The sequence below is a fragment of the Rhamphochromis longiceps genome, linkage group LG17, assembly GCF_057381845.1.
Source record: "Rhamphochromis longiceps isolate RC_006_pf linkage group LG17, R_longiceps_female_GT1.1, whole genome shotgun sequence".
In the NCBI taxonomy this organism is placed as follows: Eukaryota; Metazoa; Chordata; class Actinopteri; order Cichliformes; family Cichlidae; genus Rhamphochromis; species Rhamphochromis longiceps.
Window position 1 is genome coordinate 6320480 of NC_140573.1, and position 21216 is coordinate 6341695.

Consider the following 21216-nt stretch of genomic DNA (forward strand, 5'->3'; position numbering starts at 1 on the left):
AACTTCAGCAAAAGAATATGTGAGAACATGTATGACCTGCCAAAAACACAATACCCAAGGTAACTTAAGACCAAAAAGAGGACATTTTCCTACACCACCTCACCCATTTCATACAATTCACATGGACTTCATTGAATTGAATGAGTGTCAGGGCTCAAAATACGCTCTAGTAATTATAGATGTTTTCTCAAAATGGCCAGAAATCTACCCAGTGAAAAAACAGACTATGCAACCATTTCATTCCAACATATGGAATTCCTACTCTGATAAGATCAGATAATGGAACCCATTTTGTAAATGATGTGATCAGCAAAGTATCTGAAGCACAAGGTTTCAGTATAAAACACCATTGTGCCTACCATCCACGAGTGCAGGATTAGTGGAGAGAACAAATGGCACTATAAAACAAAGGCTCAGGAAAACAATGGAAGAAACTGGCAGACCATGGCCAGAATGTGTAGGCCTAGTCAAAATGTGGATGAGAATAACACAAGGAAATAACAAACTGTTCCCATTTGAAATTATACATGGGCGACCTTTTTCACTACCAGTTACTAGCGAGCCACTAGATAAATCAATCTGTGAAACCACTCTGGCAGATTGGATAACTCAATTGTTGACAAATAAACTGCTGCAAGATTCTTCTTCTATTTCCTGCAGGTTGAAGCCAGGTGATTGGATCCGTGTCCGAGTACTCCAAAGGAAAAATTGGAGCTCACCACAGTGGGAGGGTCCATACCAAGTGCTTCTGACCACTCCAACTACCTGCAAAATAGCGGAGAGACCCTCCTGGATACATCAGAGCCACTTCAACCAAGTAGTAGGGTGTGACGGACCTGTACGCAGCCATGGGAAGGTGGACCCTCTTGTTTACCTTGACTACGATGCTCACCCTTACAGGACCCCAGCTGATGCCGACAACAGCTGAACCACGAGGCAGACAGAGAAGATGGAGCATGACAACTCCCACCTAAGAGACATGACACAAGACCACATTCACCCTTGGATGAACAATGCCTGGTACCGATACATCCACGACAGGACCAGGGCAGAATCAGAAAATACAGACTGTTATGTCTGCTCTTATATGCCCAGCACGTCGACACACCCCACACTATATGGCAAATACATGAACAAGACTCAAGCCAAGTGTGCCGCTAGCTTCGCTGGCATTGGATTCCAACACAGCCAAATCATCATTGAAGAGACAAACCCATCTACCTTTTACACTCTTCACGTCAACCTTCTAGGAGGGTTACAACACAACAAAATCAGCGTTGAAGACGTTGTACTTGATAAAGGAGCATGTAATCAACTTTTCTGGATCAACTTCAATGTGACAAACCGGAATACATCCATCCATTTCCCAGTGTTCTTGGGCCCAACTCCAGGGAAGAACCACTCCACGTGCTATAAACAAAACAAAGGTAACAGGCCGCTTGGAAACACCACCAACTGCAACCGGACCGCTGGAGCAGGAGAAGGTGACCCTGTGAACACGACTGGACCATCTAATGGCACATACTGGGTGCAAGGAATGGCCTGGCTATGTGGACAACGGGCATATTTCATACTGAACAGCATGTTCTAATCGCTCTAATAGGATATTATGGTCAACAGTATCGAATGCTGCACTGAGGTCTAGCAGGACAAGCACAGAGATGAGTCCACTGTCAGAGGCCATAAGAAGATCATTTGTTACCTTCACTAAAGCTGTTTCTGTGCTGTGATGAGCTCTGAAACCTGACTGAAGATGATCTGTTAGCTGTTTGACAAATATTTCAAGGATTTTTGATATGAAAGGAAGGTTGGAGATTGGCCTATAATTAGCTAAGACTGCTGGGTCTAGAGATGGCTTTTTAAGTAAAGGTTTAACTACAGCCAGCTTGAAGGCCTGTGGTACATAGCCGATTATTAGAGATAGGTTGATCATATTTAAGATTGAAGCATTAATTAACGGCAGGACTTCTTTGAGCAGTTTTGTAGGAATGGGGTCTAAAAGACACGTTGATGGTTTGGAAAGAAATTATTTGGACAAGCTGGAGGGACTGAGACTGATGGAAAAGAAAACAAATTACATTTTAAGTATGTTGATTTATGTTCACACACACACACACACACACACACACACACACACACACACACACACACACACATATATATATGTATCTCTGTGTGTGTGTGTGTGTGTGTGTGTGTGTGTTTGTTTTAGAATGTTTAAGTATGTTATGAAAGTAATATTATAAAATATATGTTCCTTGCTTGATTGATATGTATGTTTTAGACATCAAATAAAGATTTTTTTCAGTTGTTACATGTGAATGTGTTTACTTAGATTGAAATATATGAAGGGTAATATATATATATATATATATTTTTGAATGATTTTAGCATCCACGGACTCCTTTACTTTTCTTACAGCGTTGGTCTTTTCTTGCAGCTGGAATTCATAATTCTTTAAATGTTCACTTTGGGTGTCGAATTTACATACCAGTTTTTGGATAGCGTTGAGGAAAGCTGTGTTTGAAACTTCGTTTTGCGTCTGCGATTCAATAGCCATCATTTTCTTAGGATTTGGACTTTTAACCTGTGTGTGGTGAGGATCAGCTTGCGGTCTGTCTTGTGATAAGTCATGCTGCTGTTCCATCCGTTCAATATCTTCTTCGTCGCACGCCTGTCGAAGAGCCGCTAGGTGGTAGCCATGATCTTTGTTAATGTTAGCCATTTCGCCGCTTCGGAGAAGGTGGCCGAGAATGATGAAGAGAAACACAGGGAGGAAGTTTTTGAGTTTTAGAGATTAAGTATAACTAGTCTGCTTCTAATTCCGGTTTACTTGTTTGCGGTCAAGACATGAAGGAGGTTCTTTTCAGGAAAAGCCTCGGAGCCCACTCAAGTTGAACCGCTCACTCCGCCATCTTCCCAGAATTCCCCGCCAAACAAAGGGCTTAAGGAGCGAAAGCATCAACAATGGTTCGCCTTGCTGTGTTGGGGGTTGTAATGTTAGATGCATGATCGGGAAGGGAAAATTGGCTCACGTTTTATTCTTTCCCCACCTGGAAGCAACGTGAGGGAGCTTATGTATTGGATATTACCAAAAGAAGGCAACTAACCTGGATAGCAGCTGTGAGACAAGCTATATCCAGTTCTCTACCATCCACAGATATCTGTTGTTGTGCTACAGACATTTTCATTCTGGTAAGTTCTAAATAAGTTCATATTAGGGCTGTTCGATATAACGATATATATATCGGATGACAATATAAAAACGTCTATCGATTCATTTTACACTAGGTGTCGCAAAATAAACTGTTTACGGCAATATTTTTTTCATCGTTTTGATGGTCACTGTAGTGGTTATATTAATTTCTTAAAGTTTTCTCTTTCTCTTATATTTAATATAACCACACTAGGGATGGACAAGCGACTATCTTTATGCCTTGTCGTTAGCTACAACCACGGTAAAACCATCCCGTGTCCGCTTGTTTATTTTCCAAATAAACCTTTCACAATTAAGCTCAAGATCCTGTTGAGACTTTTCAAAATAAACTGAATTACGTGAAAGAGTAGGCAGATTTTTGTATGGATGAGAAGCAAAAAAGAGCCGCCAGGTGCTAAAAAATAAACCTTAGATTCAAACGTTAGAACAGGTCACCAGTTTATTTACCAAAAAGTATCTCTCAATAGCATATTATTGTAGTTCAAATGTGTAGATGAACAAAGATCAGATTTTTGGAAATCTAAAACTAGTCAGACACTCAAATATTCATGCTTTTTATAGGAGGACAGAGCAAAACGGACATTGGCGCAGAGCGAAGAACTGCCCTTGATAAGGAAACTATGACAGGTATATTTAGTAAGTGAAGACTTTCTGTGTATCTAAAATTTTATGTAGCCAAGTGAACTAATACTACGCATGGAAAGGGTTTAAAAAGAGGGAATTGTGTTTTTGACTGGTTGCCTGTCTACCGGAGGTCTGTTGTAGGGTTGTCATGGTGATGACTAGACCTCGCGTTTTGGGGGTATACTGTCCCTTTAAGAGCCGCCGCAAGCCAGAGCACGCATGCACTCAAGTTTGCGTCACACACTGAGCGCTGTGAGCGGGAGCACTGGAGAGTTAGAGACTGCAAAAGATTCTGTGGCTAGCTACACACGAGGTAAATGTGCTAGAAAGTGTAGCATACTGCAAAATATTGTCACCAGTGTTGTAGTAGACTGTAATTAGCTAAGTTTCTTTAGCAATGACTCCATGTTTGTGACCATTTCTGTACAGTTCTTAACGCGCGACGGGTGCATGTTTAATGGTCACGTGCTGTGAAAGGGACTGAAGAGCGGGTTGGCGTGAGTAGTTACAGTGTCCTAACAGATTTCAAAGTTGTTAAGTTTATACTTTTACTCACTTTGCATAACTCTGTATGTTTCTGTTTGATTCAGAGGGGAGATCACTTGCTGTGTGATTCCTGCGTGTGTACTTGTCCTAGCACAGTAGCTGTGTGGAGAAACCGAAGTGAGTTCATGATGTTCTCCCATAGAAATGTATGTTTAAAAGAGAGTTTACAGTGCACTTTATTGCCAGTTGACCTGTGAAGTTGTGGGATGTAAACAATGTGTTTATTTGTTTTGTTTTCTCTTTTTTTGTTGTATTTGTTTCTTGACAGGTCACTACTGTTGTCTATACTGTTTGGATTTAACATGTACATATGATAGTTACTGTTGTCTCAGACCCTGAAAGGCAGTTTAGGCTGAGCCAGTGGAATAGTTAAATTTTGCCGTTTCACTCAAAACTACAGAATTAAAACTGTGCTCCTCCGAGTACAGTCGGAGAATAAAAAAGCCCACAAAAGAGTATTTCCTGTGTCCTGTCTCATTCCCCATGACCGGGCCACATAGTTTGGTGTCAGAAGTGGGATTCTCAAGTTAGTTTTGAGTTTCAGTATAGAGAGACACAGTGAGTGGGGCTTTATAGACAACAGTAGTGGCTTAGAAGATCCCAGTCCTTCCCAGAGGGCGGCAATCGCAGTGTGGACGTCCTGAGGTGGTTCGGTGCAGTGGCAGTTGGTACAACAGGAGCCTGCTTCAGCCATTGGACGAGGAGGGCGCCTGACACAGATTTTGGACTGTTGAATCTCATCTACAAGTGACTGTGGGAATCTGCTGCAGTAAAGACTCAGAGACATTGCAGTATGTCGCAAGAGGACGAAGGGGAGGGTCCTTCAGGGGCCGGAGCTATCCCCACTGAAGACAGTCAAGCTGCCTCGTTGTTTGACAGTGCAGGTAACCCGTTGGTGGAGCTACAAACAAAGATTAACGAACTGAGTAGGAAACATGATGCTGTTATGTCTAGTATTGCTAACATGGGTAATGTTCCAACCAGATCTGTCGTGTACATTCCAAGAGAAAAGGTGATTGTACCTTTTAGTGGGGAACCAGCTAAAGATGCTTACACTGTTGATGAATTCATAGAAGAGGTGGAAAGAGCAATAAGAACTAGGGGTCTGCGTGGAGAGGATCAAACCAACTTTATCCTCTCACAGCTGAAAGGGTCTGCCCTAGAGGAAGTTAAGTTACGTATGGCAGGCCAGGTGAAGCAACCGAGTGATCTCTTTTCATATTTGAGGGAGGCATTTAGAGAGAAGCGCACCACACCACAGCTCTTGCATGCTTTCTATGCACGCCGCCAACTAGATGGGGAAGACCTGCGAGATTATTCACATGCACTCTCTCAGTTGCTCAATGCTGCAATACAGCAGTCCCCTAATGTAGTACCCAACACACAGCTGGCACTTTGGGATCAATTCATTGAAGGTGTGCATGCCCCAAATCTTCGGCGTGAACTACGTAGGCTCACTAGGGACAAGCCTGAGTGTAGTCTCTTTGATGTTAGAGAGGAGGCAATCATGTGGACTATGGAAGATCGTCCACGCAGCACTAATGTAGCCAGACATAGAAATATAGTGAGTGACAGGCCAGATGAAAGCTGTGAAAAGACAACCCCCACCAGTGATGTACAGACAGACTTTACCATGGCTCTGCAAGAGATGGTTAAAATAATCACACAACAGGGTAAAGCCATAGAGGAGTTAACTAATGCAGTGAGGGAGCTCACAACACAGACTGCCAGTTCTGAAGACAGTAGAGGTGTTAAAGCTAAGCCCAAGCCTAAGTACACTAGAGAGGGTCAGCCTATTTGTCTCCGATGTGAAGGGGTGGGACATATGGCCAGACACTGTAATGCACCCCGACAACCTACGAGCCAGTCTGCAACCATGTCCAGTTCCTCGCTAACGGGAAACGGGAACCCTCCATTGCTATGAGCCGGGCAATGCGAGGCAAGTCAGAAGGCTCAAAGGAAGCTCTAACCAAGGAACATTTTCTAGAACATGCTGTTGGTCAGTGCCCTGAAGTAGATATCCAGATAGGTGGTGTATCCCTTAGATGTCTGCTTGACACAGGAAGTAATGTAAGCACTTTGACAGAAAGCTTTTTCAGAAATCATCTCCAGGGAGAGGATGAAGATATGCACTGTACTGCCAAGTGGCTTAAAATCACAGCAGCCAACCAGTTGCCGCTGCCCTATTTAGGCTATGTAGAGTTAGATGTACAGGTCATGGGGCTCACTATACCTGAATGTGGTTTTCTTATAATCAAAGATGATAAAACAGAAAGAGACAATCCCAAATGGTTGGATTCGTCACCCCATGGCATTATAGGGATGAACATTGCAAAACGATGTAGACAGTTAGTACTCTCAGAGTTTGACACCACTCTAGGGGGAGAGCTGGAGTCCAGCTGGAGGAAGGCCTGCCACTGCGTACAAGCTGCTGAGCTTGTGGAAAAGGTCTCTACTGCCCGTGTTGCAAGCAAACACAAAGTGCGGGTGCCTGCCTCATCCCCGACCACTGTCTATGCAAGGGGCCATGGCAAGTAGTTTGGTAGCGCATTGGTTGAACCAGGGAATGTTCAGCTCCCAGGTGGCTTATTGGTGATCCCAACTCTAGTGTCAACTAACAGCCTGGTATTCCCAGTACAGGTGATGAACATCTCACAAGAGGATGTCTGGCTTCCACCTAAGGCTAGACTAGGCATTATTAGTCCTGGCCGCTGCATTGAGGGTGACCCATGCGAGGTGAAATTTGAGCGCATATCTGCCAACCACGTGGAGGTGACTCTTAACCAAAAGGACTGTCAGGGGGCCAACAGCTGCGTACAGGACTTATTGGGAAGATTACACATAGGTGGCACACCAGGACAACAGGTCGAGGTCAGAACTCTTTTGAAAAGGTATGCGGATGTTTTTGCACTTCATGATGAGGATTTGGGGTACACTGATCGTGTGAAGCATGAAATTCCTGTTGTAGATGAAGCCCCTGTTTCTCAGCCATACAGGCGCATTCCACCAAATCAGTACAAAGAGGTCAGGGAGCACATTTCTGAACTGTTGAGAAAGGGGGTGATTCAGGAGAGTTCGAGTTCCTATGCTTCACCAGTTGTTCTGGTACGCAAGTCAGATGGGAGTCTTAGACTGTGTGTAGACTACCGCAGACTAAACGCGAAGACCAGGCGTGATGCGTTTCCACTCCCTCGCATTGAGGAGAGCCTGGATGCCTTGAGTGGTGCAGAGTTCTTCTCAACCATAGATCTTGCCAGTGGCTACCATCAGGTAGCGGTACATGAGAAAGACAGAGACAAAACAGCCTTTACCACACCATTTGGCCTGTATGAATACTTAAGGATGCCTTTTGGGTTATGTAATGCCCCCGCGACGTTTCAACGTCTTATGCAGGCCACAATGAGTGATTTGGTCTTTCAGATTGTATTGATCTACTTGGATGATCTGCTTGTGTTTTCATCAACATTCCAGGATCACATTGTGAGACTGGAGACTGTTTTGAAAAGGCTGAGGGATACGGGGCTGAAGGTTAAGGTTGAGAAGTGCCATTTCCTCCAGCGCAAGGTCAAGTTTCTCGGTCATGAAGTGTCGGCTCAGGGAATAAGCACAGATCCTGACAAGATAAGCGCTGTGGCAAAATGGCCCATCCCTAGTACTGTGAAAGAGCTAAGGTCCTTTTTAGGATTTTGCAGCTACTATAGGAGATTCATTGAGGGCTTTTCCCAAACTGCGGGGCCACTCCATGATGTGGTGAATGTCTGTGTTAAGGAGATAAGTCCTGTCAGGGCTAAACAGCTTTTTGCTTCAGCCTGGACACCGCAATGCTTACAAGCTTTTGAGTTGCTTAAGGGAAAGTTGACTAGTGCCCCTGTTCTAGGCTATGCTGACTTCAGTCTCCCTTTCATGCTGGAAACGGATGCTAGCAGTCTTGGATTAGGCGCTGTCCTGTCTCAGAAGCAGGGGGGAAGGAATAAAGTCATAGCTTATGCTAGTAGGAGGCTCAGAGGGGCTGAGAAGAATGATCAAAACTTTAGCAGCATGAAGCTCGAACTCCTAGCGTTAAAGTGGGCAGTCACCGAAAAATTTAGGAGTTATCTGCTGGGGTCCAAGTTCACAATCATAACGGATAACAATCCCTTGTGCCACCTGCCCACTGCTAATTTAGGAGCCATTCAACAGAGGTGGGTAGCTCAGCTGTCTGTGTTTGACTTCGATGTTAAGTATTGCCCTGGCCGCTGCAACACTGCCGCTGATGCCCTCTCTCGGCAACCAACAGTTGACACGGCAGAACCTGACAGTGAGGATGCAGAATATGATGGCTCTATAGCCATATGTAATGTGCTAAGGGCAGGTACAAGTCTAGGCTCAGATCTTGTCATGGCTGGAGTTGAGGCTTGTAGGATCAGACTGCTGCAGGCCTCCGAACCAGATGGGGAAGCAGTCAGTGAGGCTGTGCTGGGCAACACCCCGACGATGCCTGGTTATTCCAATGCAGAACTCTATCACTTCCAAGTGTCAGACCCAACAATTGGTGTCTTGAGAGAGTTTTGGAGCAGACAGAAGAGACCCACCTACAGAGAGAGAGGGGGTCTGTCTAAACCGGTACGTTCTCTACTGAAGCAGTGGCCTCGGATCAGAGAAAAGGATGGACTGCTATACCGTGTAATTGAAGATGCTCACCTTGGACAGTGCCATCAGCTGCTACTACCTGCCTGTCTTAAAGAAAAAGTGCTCAGGAGTGTGCATGATCACATGGGACACCAGGGAATCGAACGCACACTGGGATTGTTGAAACAAAGATGTTTCTGGGGAGGCATGTTTGAAGATGTTGAGCACTAGGTGAAGAAATGTCAGAGGTGTGTGTTAACAAAGATGCCTCAACCCAAAGTTCAGGCACCCCACGCTCCATTTTTGGCTACCCGCCCACTTGAAGTTGTTGCTGTTGATTATACCACCCTTGAGCGGGCTACAGATGGTCGTGAAAACGTTCTTGTAATGACTGACGTGTTCACCAAGTTCAGTCAGGCATTTGCCACACGAGATCAAAAAGCAGATACCACAGCTAAGGTTATCCTGAAAGAGTGGTTCATGAAGTATGGGGTACCAGAGCGCCTGCACTCAGACCAGGGCAGGAATTTTGAAAGCGCAGTGATTGCTGAGCTATGCAAACTGTATGGAGTGAAGAAAACTCGTACAACACCCCACCACCCTCAGGGTAACCCACATTGTGAGAGGTTCAACAGGACTTTGCACAACCTCTTGCGTACGCTTCCCCCTGAGAAGAAGCGGCGCTGGCCCGAGCATCTGTCAGAGCTGGTGTATGCTTACAATGTCACGCCGCACTCAACGACAGGGTATTCTCCTCATTACCTGCTGTTTGGGGTCCACCCACATCTACCCGTTGATGCATTGTTGGGCCGGGAGGAAGTGAAGGATGACAAACTGGACTGGTTAGCAGTGCACCAGGAGCGTCTCCAGGATGCACATGCCAGAGCCAGAGAATTTGCCGAACGGAAGGCTGCAGAGAGAGTGGTTCAGCAGCAAGGAAAGGTGTTCTGTCCACCTGTTGACATCGGACAGTTTGTGTATCTCCGTTACCGACCACCAGGAAGGAATAAAATTCAAGATGCCTGGGCAGCCCCTGTGTACAAAGTGGTTGATATCCAAGGGACAACATACACAGTAGTGCCACTGGAAGGAGAGCCGGTGAAAAGAGTCCACAGATCTAACTTGAGGCCATGCGTGGGGTCTATACCTGCACCCAACCCAAGGCTACGTGACCAGGAAGTCAGTTCTGCAGATGAGCACCAAGTGTCTGATACGGAGCTTGAGCATCCAGAGTTTGCCTTGATGGAGGAGGTCCAGTACCCAATGGAGCTGCCAGTGGCTCAGGGACCTGGGAACTTGGTTCCGACGGTCAACGAGCCTGGAAACCAATTGGAGAATGGAACTGAAAATATGGGTGAGGATCTGCTAGGGCAAGAGAGCAGCGACAACCCTGACCTCGAGGTGGAGCCAGCAGCTTACCTTCCACCTGGGCCAGGAAGCATTGGATTCTCCAGTGAAGAACCGGTGGCAAAACCTGTTCCAGCTCCTAGGAAAGGAAAGAAAGAGAAAGTGGAGGCAGGTCCACCCACACCTGCTACACGCAGGAGTAGGAGAGAAACTGCAGGGGTCCACACAAACCCATTTAATCTACCTAGGTCAGCATGCAATGCAGTATCCTTCAGTCCAGATGTACTCTCCCAGGTGTTAGCCGGTATGGTTCTCTACACCACCAAACTCAGGGGAATGGTGGATGAGCAGGGGGTCACCGAGGACGTTGACTCGTAGCAGGGGAGAATGTAGCCAAGTGAACTAATACTACGCATGGAAAGGGTTTAAAAAGAGGGAATTGTGTTTTTGACTGGTTGCCTGTCTACCGGAGGTCTGTTGTAGGGTTGTCATGGTGATGACTAGACCTCGCGTTTTGGGGGTATACTGTCCCTTTAAGAGCCGCCGTAAGCCAGAGCACGCATGCACTCAAGTTTGCGTCACACACTGAGCGCTGTGAGCGGGAGCACTGGAGAGTTAGAGACTGCAAAAGATTCTGTGGCTAGCTACACACGAGGTAAATGTGCTAGAAAGTGTAGCATACTGCAAAATATTGTCACCAGTGTTGTAGTAGACTGTAATTAGCTAAGTTTCTTTAGCAATGACTCCATATTTGTGACCATTTCTGTACAGTTCTTAACGCGCGACGGGTGCATGTTTAATGGTCATGTGCTGTGAAAGGGACTGAAGAGCGGGTTGGCATGAGTAGTTACAGTGTCCTAACAGATTTCAAAGTTGTTAAGTTTATACTTTTACTCACTTTGCATAACTCTGTATGTTTCTGTTTGATTCAGAGGGGAGATCACTTGCTGTGTGATTCCTGCGTGTGTACTTGTCCTAGCACAGTAGCTGTGTGGAGAAACCGAAGTGAGTTCATGATGTTCTCCCATAGAAATGTATGTTTAAAAGAGAGTTTACAGTGCACTTTATTGCCAGTTGACCTGCGAAGTTGTGGGATGTAAACAATGTGTTTATTTGTTTTGTTTTCTCTTTTTTTGTTGTATTTGTTTCTTGACAGGTCACTACTGTTGTCTATACTGTTTGGATTTAACATGTACATATGATAGTTACTGTTGTCTCAGACCCTGAAAGGCAGTTTAGGCTGAGCCAGTGGAATAGTTAAATTTTGCCGTTTCACTCAAAACTACAGAATTAAAACTGTGCTCCTCCGAGTACAGTCGGAGAATAAAAAAGCCCACAAAAGAGTATTTCCTGTGTCCTGTCTCATTCCCCATGACCGGGCCACATTTATACAGCACAAACAACTTACTTTGCAACCATTAAAAAAAATTGTAGAAATAGGTGATGATGCATTGTAGTGGTTGGTAAACAGATTTATGAATGCTGGAGGGTAATGAGATGACATAAAGGGGTGTTAGTGTTACTCTAATGTGAACTGGATAGACTTTCCATTGAGGGGAAAAAAAGAGGTAGAATTCTGTGTGAAATACAGGGAGTGCAGAATTATTAGGCAAGTTGTATTTTTGAGGAATAATTTTATTATTGAACATCAACCATGTTCTCAATGAACCCAAAAAACTCATTAATATCAAAGCTGAATGTTTTTGGAAGTAGTTTTTAGTTTGTTTTCAGTTTTAGCTATTTTAGGGGGATATCTGTGTGTGCAGGTGACTATTACTAATTATTAGGCAACTTAACAAAAAACAAATATATACCCATTTCAATTATTTATTTTTACCAGTGAAACCAATATAACATCTCCACATTCACAAATATACATTTCTGACATTCAAAAACAAAACAAAAACAATTCAGCGACCAATATAGCCACCTTTCTTTGCAAGGACACTCAAAAGCCTGCCATCCGTGGATTCTGTCAGTGTTTTGGTCTGTTCACCATCAACATTGCGTGCAGCAGCAACCACAGCCTGTTAGGAGGTGGTGGGTAGGTGTATTGTTGTTTGGGTTTGTTTTCCTTTTCGTTATAGGTAGGCGAGGCGGGGCTTGATGGCATTCCGACACACCTGCGACGCATCGGACGTCATCAGTGAGCGCTTTTAGGGAGCAGAGTCACGGACGTCTGGTGTCGGAGTATTGTCGCTGTCACAAGTGGTAACGAGTTAGCACAGGCTGAATCTGTTGATTCTACGCTGTGGAGCTGTATGTTTTAAGGATCCACGTTTTGACTGCTTCTCTTTTGTCTTAGCCTGTTCCATTGCCTGCCTGCCTACCTAGGATTTTGTGTTGGCTATTGTGGATCCGCGACGGAGTGCTACGTTCCATCAGGCTGCGGTCACTGCGGCAGCTGTGGTTTGTGTGTCAAGTAAGCTCTCCAACTCTCTCCGTCCACTTGTGTTTAACGTTCGGCCATCAACGGTACGCCGTAAACTCTGTTTTGTTCCTTGTTGTCAGGTAGCTCCGGTGCGTCACCTGCCTACCTGCATACCTCGGCTCCGTCTCATCTCCTCGGTGTTGATCTCCTGGCACATTTTTTATCTATCACTGTATATAGCCCCTTTCCTTGTAAATATTCCCTACTCGTGTATATAAACTTGCATCACAAACTATTTGGTGTCCGTGTGTGTTTCTGCCACGTAATCCATCCGTGTCAGTTTACCTAACACAGCCTCCCAGACACTGTTCAGAGAGGTGTACTGTTTTCCCTCCTTGTAAATCTCACATTTGTTGTTTTTTTTTTTTTTTTTTTTTTTTTTTTTGGCCTGTCCCGTTTGGCTCTTTTGCCATCAGAATTGTTGTCTAAAGGCAAAGAAAGATGCCCAACGGATTTACTTTACCAAACTGACCATCCCAGCCTTGCCGTAATGGTCCATTTGATTCACCTTTTATTGTTTATTTTATTTTCACTTACTGAATACGGGACAGACTTGACTGGGGGAAAGAAGGGGAGAAAGAAAGAGGGAAAGAGAAACTCACATTTGATGATGGACCACAGGTTCTCAATGGGGTTCAGATCAGGTGAACATGGTGGCCAGGTTTTTCTTTTATACCCTTTCTTGCCAGCCACGCTGTGGAGTACTTGGACGCGTGTGATGGAGCATTGTCCTGCATGAAAATCATGTTTTTCTTGAAGGATGCAGACTTCTTCCTGTACCACAGCTTGAAGAAGGTGTCTTCCAGAAACTGACAGTAGGACTGGGAGTTGAGCTTGACTCCATCCTCAACCCGAAAAGGCCCCACAAGCTCATCTTTGATGATACCAGCCCAAACCAGTACTCCACCTCCACCTTGCTGGCGTCTGAGTCGGACTGGAGCTCTCTGCCCATTACCAATCCAGCCACGGGCCCATCCATCTGGCCCATCAAGACTCACTCTCATTTCATCAGTCCATAAAACCTTAGAAAAACCAGTCTTGAGATATTTCTTGGCCCAGTCTTGACGTTTCAGCTTGTGTGTCTTGTTCACTGGTGGTCGTCTTTCAGCCTTTCTTACCTTGGCCATGTCTCTGAGTATTGCACACCTTGTGCTTTTGGGCACTCCAGTGATGTTGCAGCTCTGAAATATGGCCAAACTGGTGGCAAGTGGCATCTTGGCAGCTGCACGCTTGACTTTTCTCAGTTCATGGGCAGTTATTTTGCACCTTGGTTTTTCCACACGCTTCTTGCGACCCTGTTGATTGTTCGATGATCACGCTTCAGAAGCTTTGCAATTTTGAGACTGCTGCATCCCTCTGCAAGATACCTCACTATTTTTGACTTTTCTGAGCCTGTCAAGTCCTTCTTTTGACCCATTTTGCCAAAGGAAAGGAAGTTGCCTAATAATTATGCACACCTGATATAGGGTGTTGATGTCATTAGACCACACCCCTTCTCATTACAGAGATGCACATCACCTAATATGCTTAATTGGTAGTAGGCTTTCGAGCCTATACAGCTTTGAGTAAGACAACATGCATGAAGAGGATGATGTGGACAAAATACTCATTTGCCTAATAATTCTGCACTCCCTATATATCTGTAGCTATATAAACAGAAATATCTGTTTGCTAAATGAAGCCAGCTAAGTTAAATCATATTTTTATTTGAACTCTGATAAAAGTAATAGAACTGTGACTTTTGTTTGTTACAGTGGCAGTAAGGAAGAGGTTTCCCAATGTGTCAAGAGGGGCTTTGGGGATTGCAGTGAATTTGAAGCTGGAGGAACTGAGACTGATGGAAAAGAAAACAAATTACATTTTAAGTATGTTGATTTATGTTCACACACACACACACACACACACACACACACACACACACATATCCGTGTGTGTGTGTGTGTGTGTGTGTGTGTGTGTGTGTGTTTTAGAATGTTTAAGTATGTTATGAAAATAATATAAAATATATGTTCCTTGCTTGATTGATATGTATGTTTTAGACATCAAATAAAGATTTTTTTCAGTTGTTACATGTGAATGTGTTTACTTAGATTTAAATATATGAAGGGTAATATATATATTTTTATAAAAAAAAACAAAAAACACCCAGCACGCCCCTGCAGGCGGTTTATCCTTCAAGCTCGGGTCCTCTACCAGAGGCCTGGGAGCTTGAGGGTCCTGCGCAGTATCTTAGCTGTTCCCAGGACTGCGCTCTTCTGGACAGAGATCTCCGATGTTATTTCCGGGATCTGCTGGAGCCACTCGCCTAGCTTGGGAGTCACCGCACCTAGTGCTCCGATTACCACGGGGATCACCGTTACCTTCACCCTCCACATCCTCTCGAGCTCTTCTCTGAGCCCTTGGTATTTCTCCAGCTTCTCGTGTTCCTTCTTCCTGATATTGCTGTCATTCGGAACCGCTACATCGATCACTACGGCCGCCTTCTTCTGTTTGTCTACCACCACTATGTCCGGTTGGTTAGCCACCACCATTTTGTCCGTCTGTATCTGGAAGTCCCACAGGATCTTAGCTCGGTCATTCTCCACCACCCTTGGGGGGCCTCTCCCATTTTGACCTCGGGACTTCCAGGTTATACTCAGCACAGATGTTCCTGTACACTATGCCGGCCACTTGGTTATGGCGTTCCATGTATGCCTTGCCTGCTAGCATCTTGCACCCTGCTGTTATGTGCTGGATTGTTTCTGGGGCATCTTTACACAGCCTGCACCTGGGGTCTTGCCTGGTGTGATAGACCCCAGCCTCTATGGATCTTGTACTCAGAGCTTGTTCTTGTGCTGCCGTGATTAGTGCCTCTGTGCGGTCTTTCAGTCCAGCTTTGTCCAGCCACTGGTAGGATTTCTGGATATCAGCCACCTCCTCTATCTGCCGGTGGTACATACCGTGCAGGGGCCTGCCCTTCCATGATGGTTCCTCGTCTCCCTCCTCTTTCTTGGGTTTCTGCTGCCTGAGGTATTCACTGAGCACTCGGTCAGTTGGGGCCATCTTCCCAATGTATTCTTGGATGTTCGTTGTCTCATCCTGGACTGTGGTGCTGACACTCACCAGTCCCCGGCCCCCTTCCTTCCGCTTAGCGTACAGCCTCAGGGTGCTGGACTTGGGGTGAAACCCTCCATGCATGGTAAGGAGCTTTCTTGTCTTTATGTCAGTGGCTTCTATCTCCTCCTTTGGCCAGCCTATTACCCCAGCAGGGTACCTGATCACGGGCAGGGCGTACGTGTTGATGGCCCGGATCTTGTTCTTACCATTCAGCTGACTCCTCAGGACTTGCCTGACCCTCTGCAGGTACTTGGTGGTTGCAGCTTTTCTAGCGGCCTCTTCATGGTTCCCATTCGCCTGCGGGATCCCCAGGTACTTGTAACTGTCCTCTATGTCTGCAATGTTGCCTTCTGGTAGTTCAATCCCCTCAGTTCTGACTACCTTCCCTCTCTTTGTTACCATCCGACTACACTTCTTCAGTCCGAATGACATTCCAATGTCATTGCTGTATAGCCTGGTAGTGTGGATCCGTGAATCGATGTCTTGTTCACTCTTGGCTTCATCTCCTTGGTAGATCCCGCACTTGATGGTGACTTGTGCTATGGGCTTGGAGTTGGCCTCTAGTGTTGTACGCCACATCCCCATTGAGTTCCTGATGAAGGCTCTTAGGGTCCCATTGATCTTGTACAATTCTAGGCATTCCAGTATCCAGCTGTGGGGCATTGAGTCATAGGCCTTCTTGTAATCAATCCAGGCAGTGCACAGGTTGGTCAGTCTGGTCTTGCAGACTCGCCTGACTGTTCTGTCTACCAGTAGCTGGTGTTTTGCGCCTCTGGTATTCTTGCCAATTCCTTTCTGTGTCCCGCTCATGTATTGACCCATGTGCCTGTTCATCTTAGCCGATATGATGCCTGACAGGAGCTTCCATGTAGTACTGAGGCAGGTGTTTGGTCGGTAGTTGGAGGGGACCGGTCCCTTCTTGGGGTCCTTGGGAATCAGGACCGTCCGACCTTTGGTTAGCCATTCTGGGTGCCTCTCGTTAACTAGCAGCTGGTTCATTTGTGCTGCCAGATGCTCGTGGAGTGCAGTCAGCTTCTTCAGCCAGTAGGCGTGAACCATGTCGGGCCCTGGTGCTGTCCAACTCTTCATACTGGAGACCCTTTCTTGGATATCTGCCACTGTGATGGTTACTGGACCCTGTTCAGGGAGGTCGCTGTGGTCTGCCCTCAGATCCACTAGCCACTGAGCATTGCCGTTATGGGTTGCGTCCTTCTCCCATATGCTCTTCCAGTATTGCTCCGTCTCCAGCCTTGGTGGTGCTGTTCTCTTATTGTTCCCTTGCCACTGAGAGTACACCTTTGCTGGTTCTGTGGAGAACAGCTGGTTTATTCTCCTGCCTTCTATCTCTCTGGTGTACCTCCTCAAGCGGCTGGCCAAGGCTGTGAGTCTTTGCTTGGCAGTTTCCAAGGCCTCAGGTATGGACAGCTTGCTGTATTTCTTATGCACCTTCTTTGTCGCACCTTTCTGGAACTCCGTTAGTTGGCTAACCTCCCTCCGTGCTACTTTGATCTTGCCCTCTAGCCTCCTTCTCCATGGAGGGTACTGCCCCTTGTAGCTGTTCAACTTGTAGCCAAGCATCTCACTGATCACTGCTGCCGTATTGTAGATCAGCTTGTTAGTGTCGGTAATCGTGGTTGTAGGTATTGTCCGTAGTGCTGCATTAACATCATCTAGCAGACCTTCTGAGGGTACTTCATACATATATTTGAATGATTTTAAATAATTTTCATTTGTATTTTGAAATTTATTTCAAAGTTGGTTACTGGCCTGGTAGCCTGGCTGCCCCTGGGAGGGTCCGGGACGGGCGTGGAGGCTTGGGGGTCTGGGGGTGCTCCGCCCCCCGGTCTGGGGTGCTGGCCGGGCCTTGGGGGCTTGGGTCCTGGCTGTTGTGTCGCCGGAGCAGTGGGCGGGTGGGTGCAGGGGGGCTCAGCCCCAGTGCAGGGGACCTCTGGTGCATCGGCCCAACTAGGGGGCTCTCTAACTGGTGGGGAGGTTGTTATATCTTTGCAGGTGGTCTCCTCACTACAGAAGCTCACTCTGCAGGTGGGGGGAGAGATATAGGAGAGGTGGAGAATGAACTCAACCTGGGTGTCTATTGTCTTGTGTAGTTTGGGAGATGATTGGATGATTGGATGATGGGGCAAGCGGCCCCTCCCTGGGGCGTGCCCGCGGGCTGCCGGCAGAGCCCGCGGGCACGCCACTGCAACCCCCTCTGGCCTCTGCTCCGTAGCTGCGGGGTGACCTCTCGTTTGGGGCTCTACTCAGCTCTTCCCAGGAGGGTGGCACGGTTCCCCCCCCTTTGGTGGTCCTCCTCGGGTCCTTGTACTCTGAGGCCTCTGGATATCTGGGGCCTGGATCTCCTCCATACCTGCTTCTTACCCTGGTGGATGGGGCTATGGCTCCCCACACTCCCTAGCAGATCGTTACATGGAGAAACCTTTGGAATACAAGCATGCTGATCCACACAGGTATGCACACAGGTGTACACACGGGTATTCACAGACGCGGACTACACCTTTCTTGGCTGCTGCCTCAAAGCACATTGTGCGCTGTCTATCTTGCGTGCTGCACAATATCGTTTAATATTTAGTATCTACTGTTATCTACAGCTAGCTAGTTTATTGTGATGGTGCTGTTTTTTTATTATGTTGCTCTTTGTTGTTTGCTTTCTCTACTGTTTTTTTTTCTCCATACAGGTGATCCAGGTGTTTTGTTTGTTTGTTTTTTCTTTCTTCCCCCTTTCTCACCGTCTCTTCTCCCCTTTGGTTTTCTTTCTCTGCCTCTCTTTCTTTCATTCTTTCTCCCTGTCCTATCCCCCAGTCATGTCTGTCCCGTTTGTAGCAACCGAAAATAAAATCAATTCATAATTATAATAAAGGTCAATCAAATGGACCAATATGGCAAGGCCATGATGATCCACTTGGTAAAATAAATCCGCTTGGCATCTTTCTTGGCCTTAAGACAACAATTCTGATGGCTAAAGATCCAAACGGGACACCAAAAAAAAAAAAGAAAAAAGAAAAAAAAGAAATATTTCAAAATATACAAAAAATGGCCAAAAAATATATGTACTAAGATACATTTTAGAATATATTTATAACATATTTTGAAATGTATTTTAGCACATATATGTTTTGGCCATTTTTTGTATTGAGTACAAATTAGTATTCATAGTAACTTTTAGTAAAGACTGTCTCAGCACCAATTATTGTGAAAGCCCGACTTCTGATGCAGTCCTCCCTACCCAACCAGATTGGTGAGCCTTAGGTGCCTATATGAGCAGATTTATTTCCTTTAAATTCACTAAGAATACGGTCAAACTGGGACAGTACTGGTTGATAACATCACAACACAACAAAGAAAGACCTAATCGGGTTCTCTGAAATCTTTGATTTAACCCTCGTGCTCCCCGTCGGGGCAGCTCCGGACCCCGGTGTTCCCAGAGTACCCCTGGGTAGCATTTCACAGGCCGCGCATCAGGGTTGGCTCGCGCCCTGTACACCCACATTTCCCTCCCTGAATGCCACTCCCGTTTCAATTTTTCTCCTAGTTTCAGGCAGGCTCTATCATGTTCGTCCATGGGAGGCCGCTGTTAAACTGCTTTATGTGTGAGAGCACCTTCCTTCTTTTCACAGGGTGGTTTAAGCCTTTGACATTCCAGCTTACAAAGTTTAAGCGACTACCCATAGTTTTGCACTAAAAATGTAAGAAAACAAGTGCAGCGGAAAACAGAGTACGAGAAAGAAGACAAATAAGAGACTGAAACAGAGAGTAGAATGGTTCCCGGATCCCCCAACTTGACAAAACAACATACAACTACCCTGGCTCTGAAGGGTGTCTCCCCCCTACTCCACCCCCCACCCACAAGACAGCTGCTAAGGAAAAAAGCAGCAAGCTCTCCAAAACACACACTGTGTACCCTCCAGAAAAAGAAACTCTTCCTGTCTAACACTAAGAACTAACTTTAGCTCCCATAACAATGATTTCAGTAAACACAACACTCCTAAATAAACAGTAGAATTTTTAAAGCAATCAGCATGGAACCCCAACACAACCAATAACCAACTTTGGGGACAATAGAAGCAATGTGATATGAATAGCCTCCCTGCTAGTAAATAGCAGAGAAGAAAAAGAAGAACAAAAAAGAAAAAAAAAAAAAAAGAAGAGGCGTCCGCAATGTCTGAGTATGAACGAAAGTCCTTGCATATCCTAGGAGAGGAAGGTAGTCAGAACAGTCTACTCACAGGGCTGTCCTGCGGACAAACGTCGGGACCAGACAAACAGGCTCTCAGGGTGATTCGGCTGTAGCGGGCAGGTCGACCAAGTATCTCCTTGCTTCATCGGCCGAAAGAAGCCAGCGTCTTGCGCCGCCAGGAGACGTGATGCGAAGTTGTGCAGGATACAGCAGAGTGGGCTTGAGACCTTGTTTATACAGCTCGGACATCACTTCACGGTACTCCGCTCGCTTGCTCAGAACTTCCGGGCGGTAATCCTCCACCACGCGAATCTGCCGACCATGGTATTCTAGTTTCCCTCCTCGCCGGGCCTCTCGGATAAGAAGGTCCTTTACCTGGTACCGATGAAGGCGTATAATTACGGGGCGCGGTCTCTGTCCTGGGGCCGGCTTAGCGGCAGGTATATGGTGGGCTCTGTCGATCTCTGGGCGGGCCTCTCCTTCCCGAAAACCTCGCAGAGCAAATCTGCAAAAAATTCTGTAGGACGCCCACCTTCAGCACCCTCCTCGAGTTCCAGGATACGCAGGTTTTGGCGCCTACTTCGGCTTTCTAAGCCCGTAACTTTAGCCAGAAGTTAGATTTGCTGAGGTTGGAACAAACGTTCTCAAGGTCTCTAACCCGCTGGCTTAAGTCGTCCGCTGCTAGCTCTAAAGATCCGAGCCGCTGACCATGATCTTCTACCGCAGAGCGGACTTCGTCAAACTTCGACTCCAGTAGGCCAAAAGATGTTTTGAAATCACTGGCCAATGCCTCCCTATGCTGCTCCAGAAGGGAGGAGATGGCCGCCATGTTCAGCTTAGGTGCGTCGTCCTCCTTTTCTGCCGCTTTAGTGCGTTTTGAGGCCATGTTAGAACGAGCAAAAACCAATTTTGGAACCCGTAAAATAAAATATACACAGTTCAAAAGTTTTGTTGTGAATTGGCAGGTTTAGGAGTGGAAAAAGGTAGAAAAGTTAGCGGAGCAGTCTTCTCTTCCTACTACATCCCCTTAGCGACCGATTAGAGAAACTAATCGAGTCTAATAACAGATTAAATGCCATGTTGAGGCTGTCATTTTCAGCATCTACATGGATGTTAAAATCACCCACAATAATTATTTTATCTGAGCTCAGA

At 46.1% G+C, this 21216-nt stretch overlaps 1 long non-coding RNA gene across 1 annotated transcript in view; it reads right to left on the reverse strand.

Moving 5' to 3' along the window:
* LOC146649175 (uncharacterized) overlaps positions 1 to 21216 on the reverse strand; it is a 47692-nt gene that overhangs the window by 13588 nt on the left and 12888 nt on the right. The window lies entirely within an intron of this gene.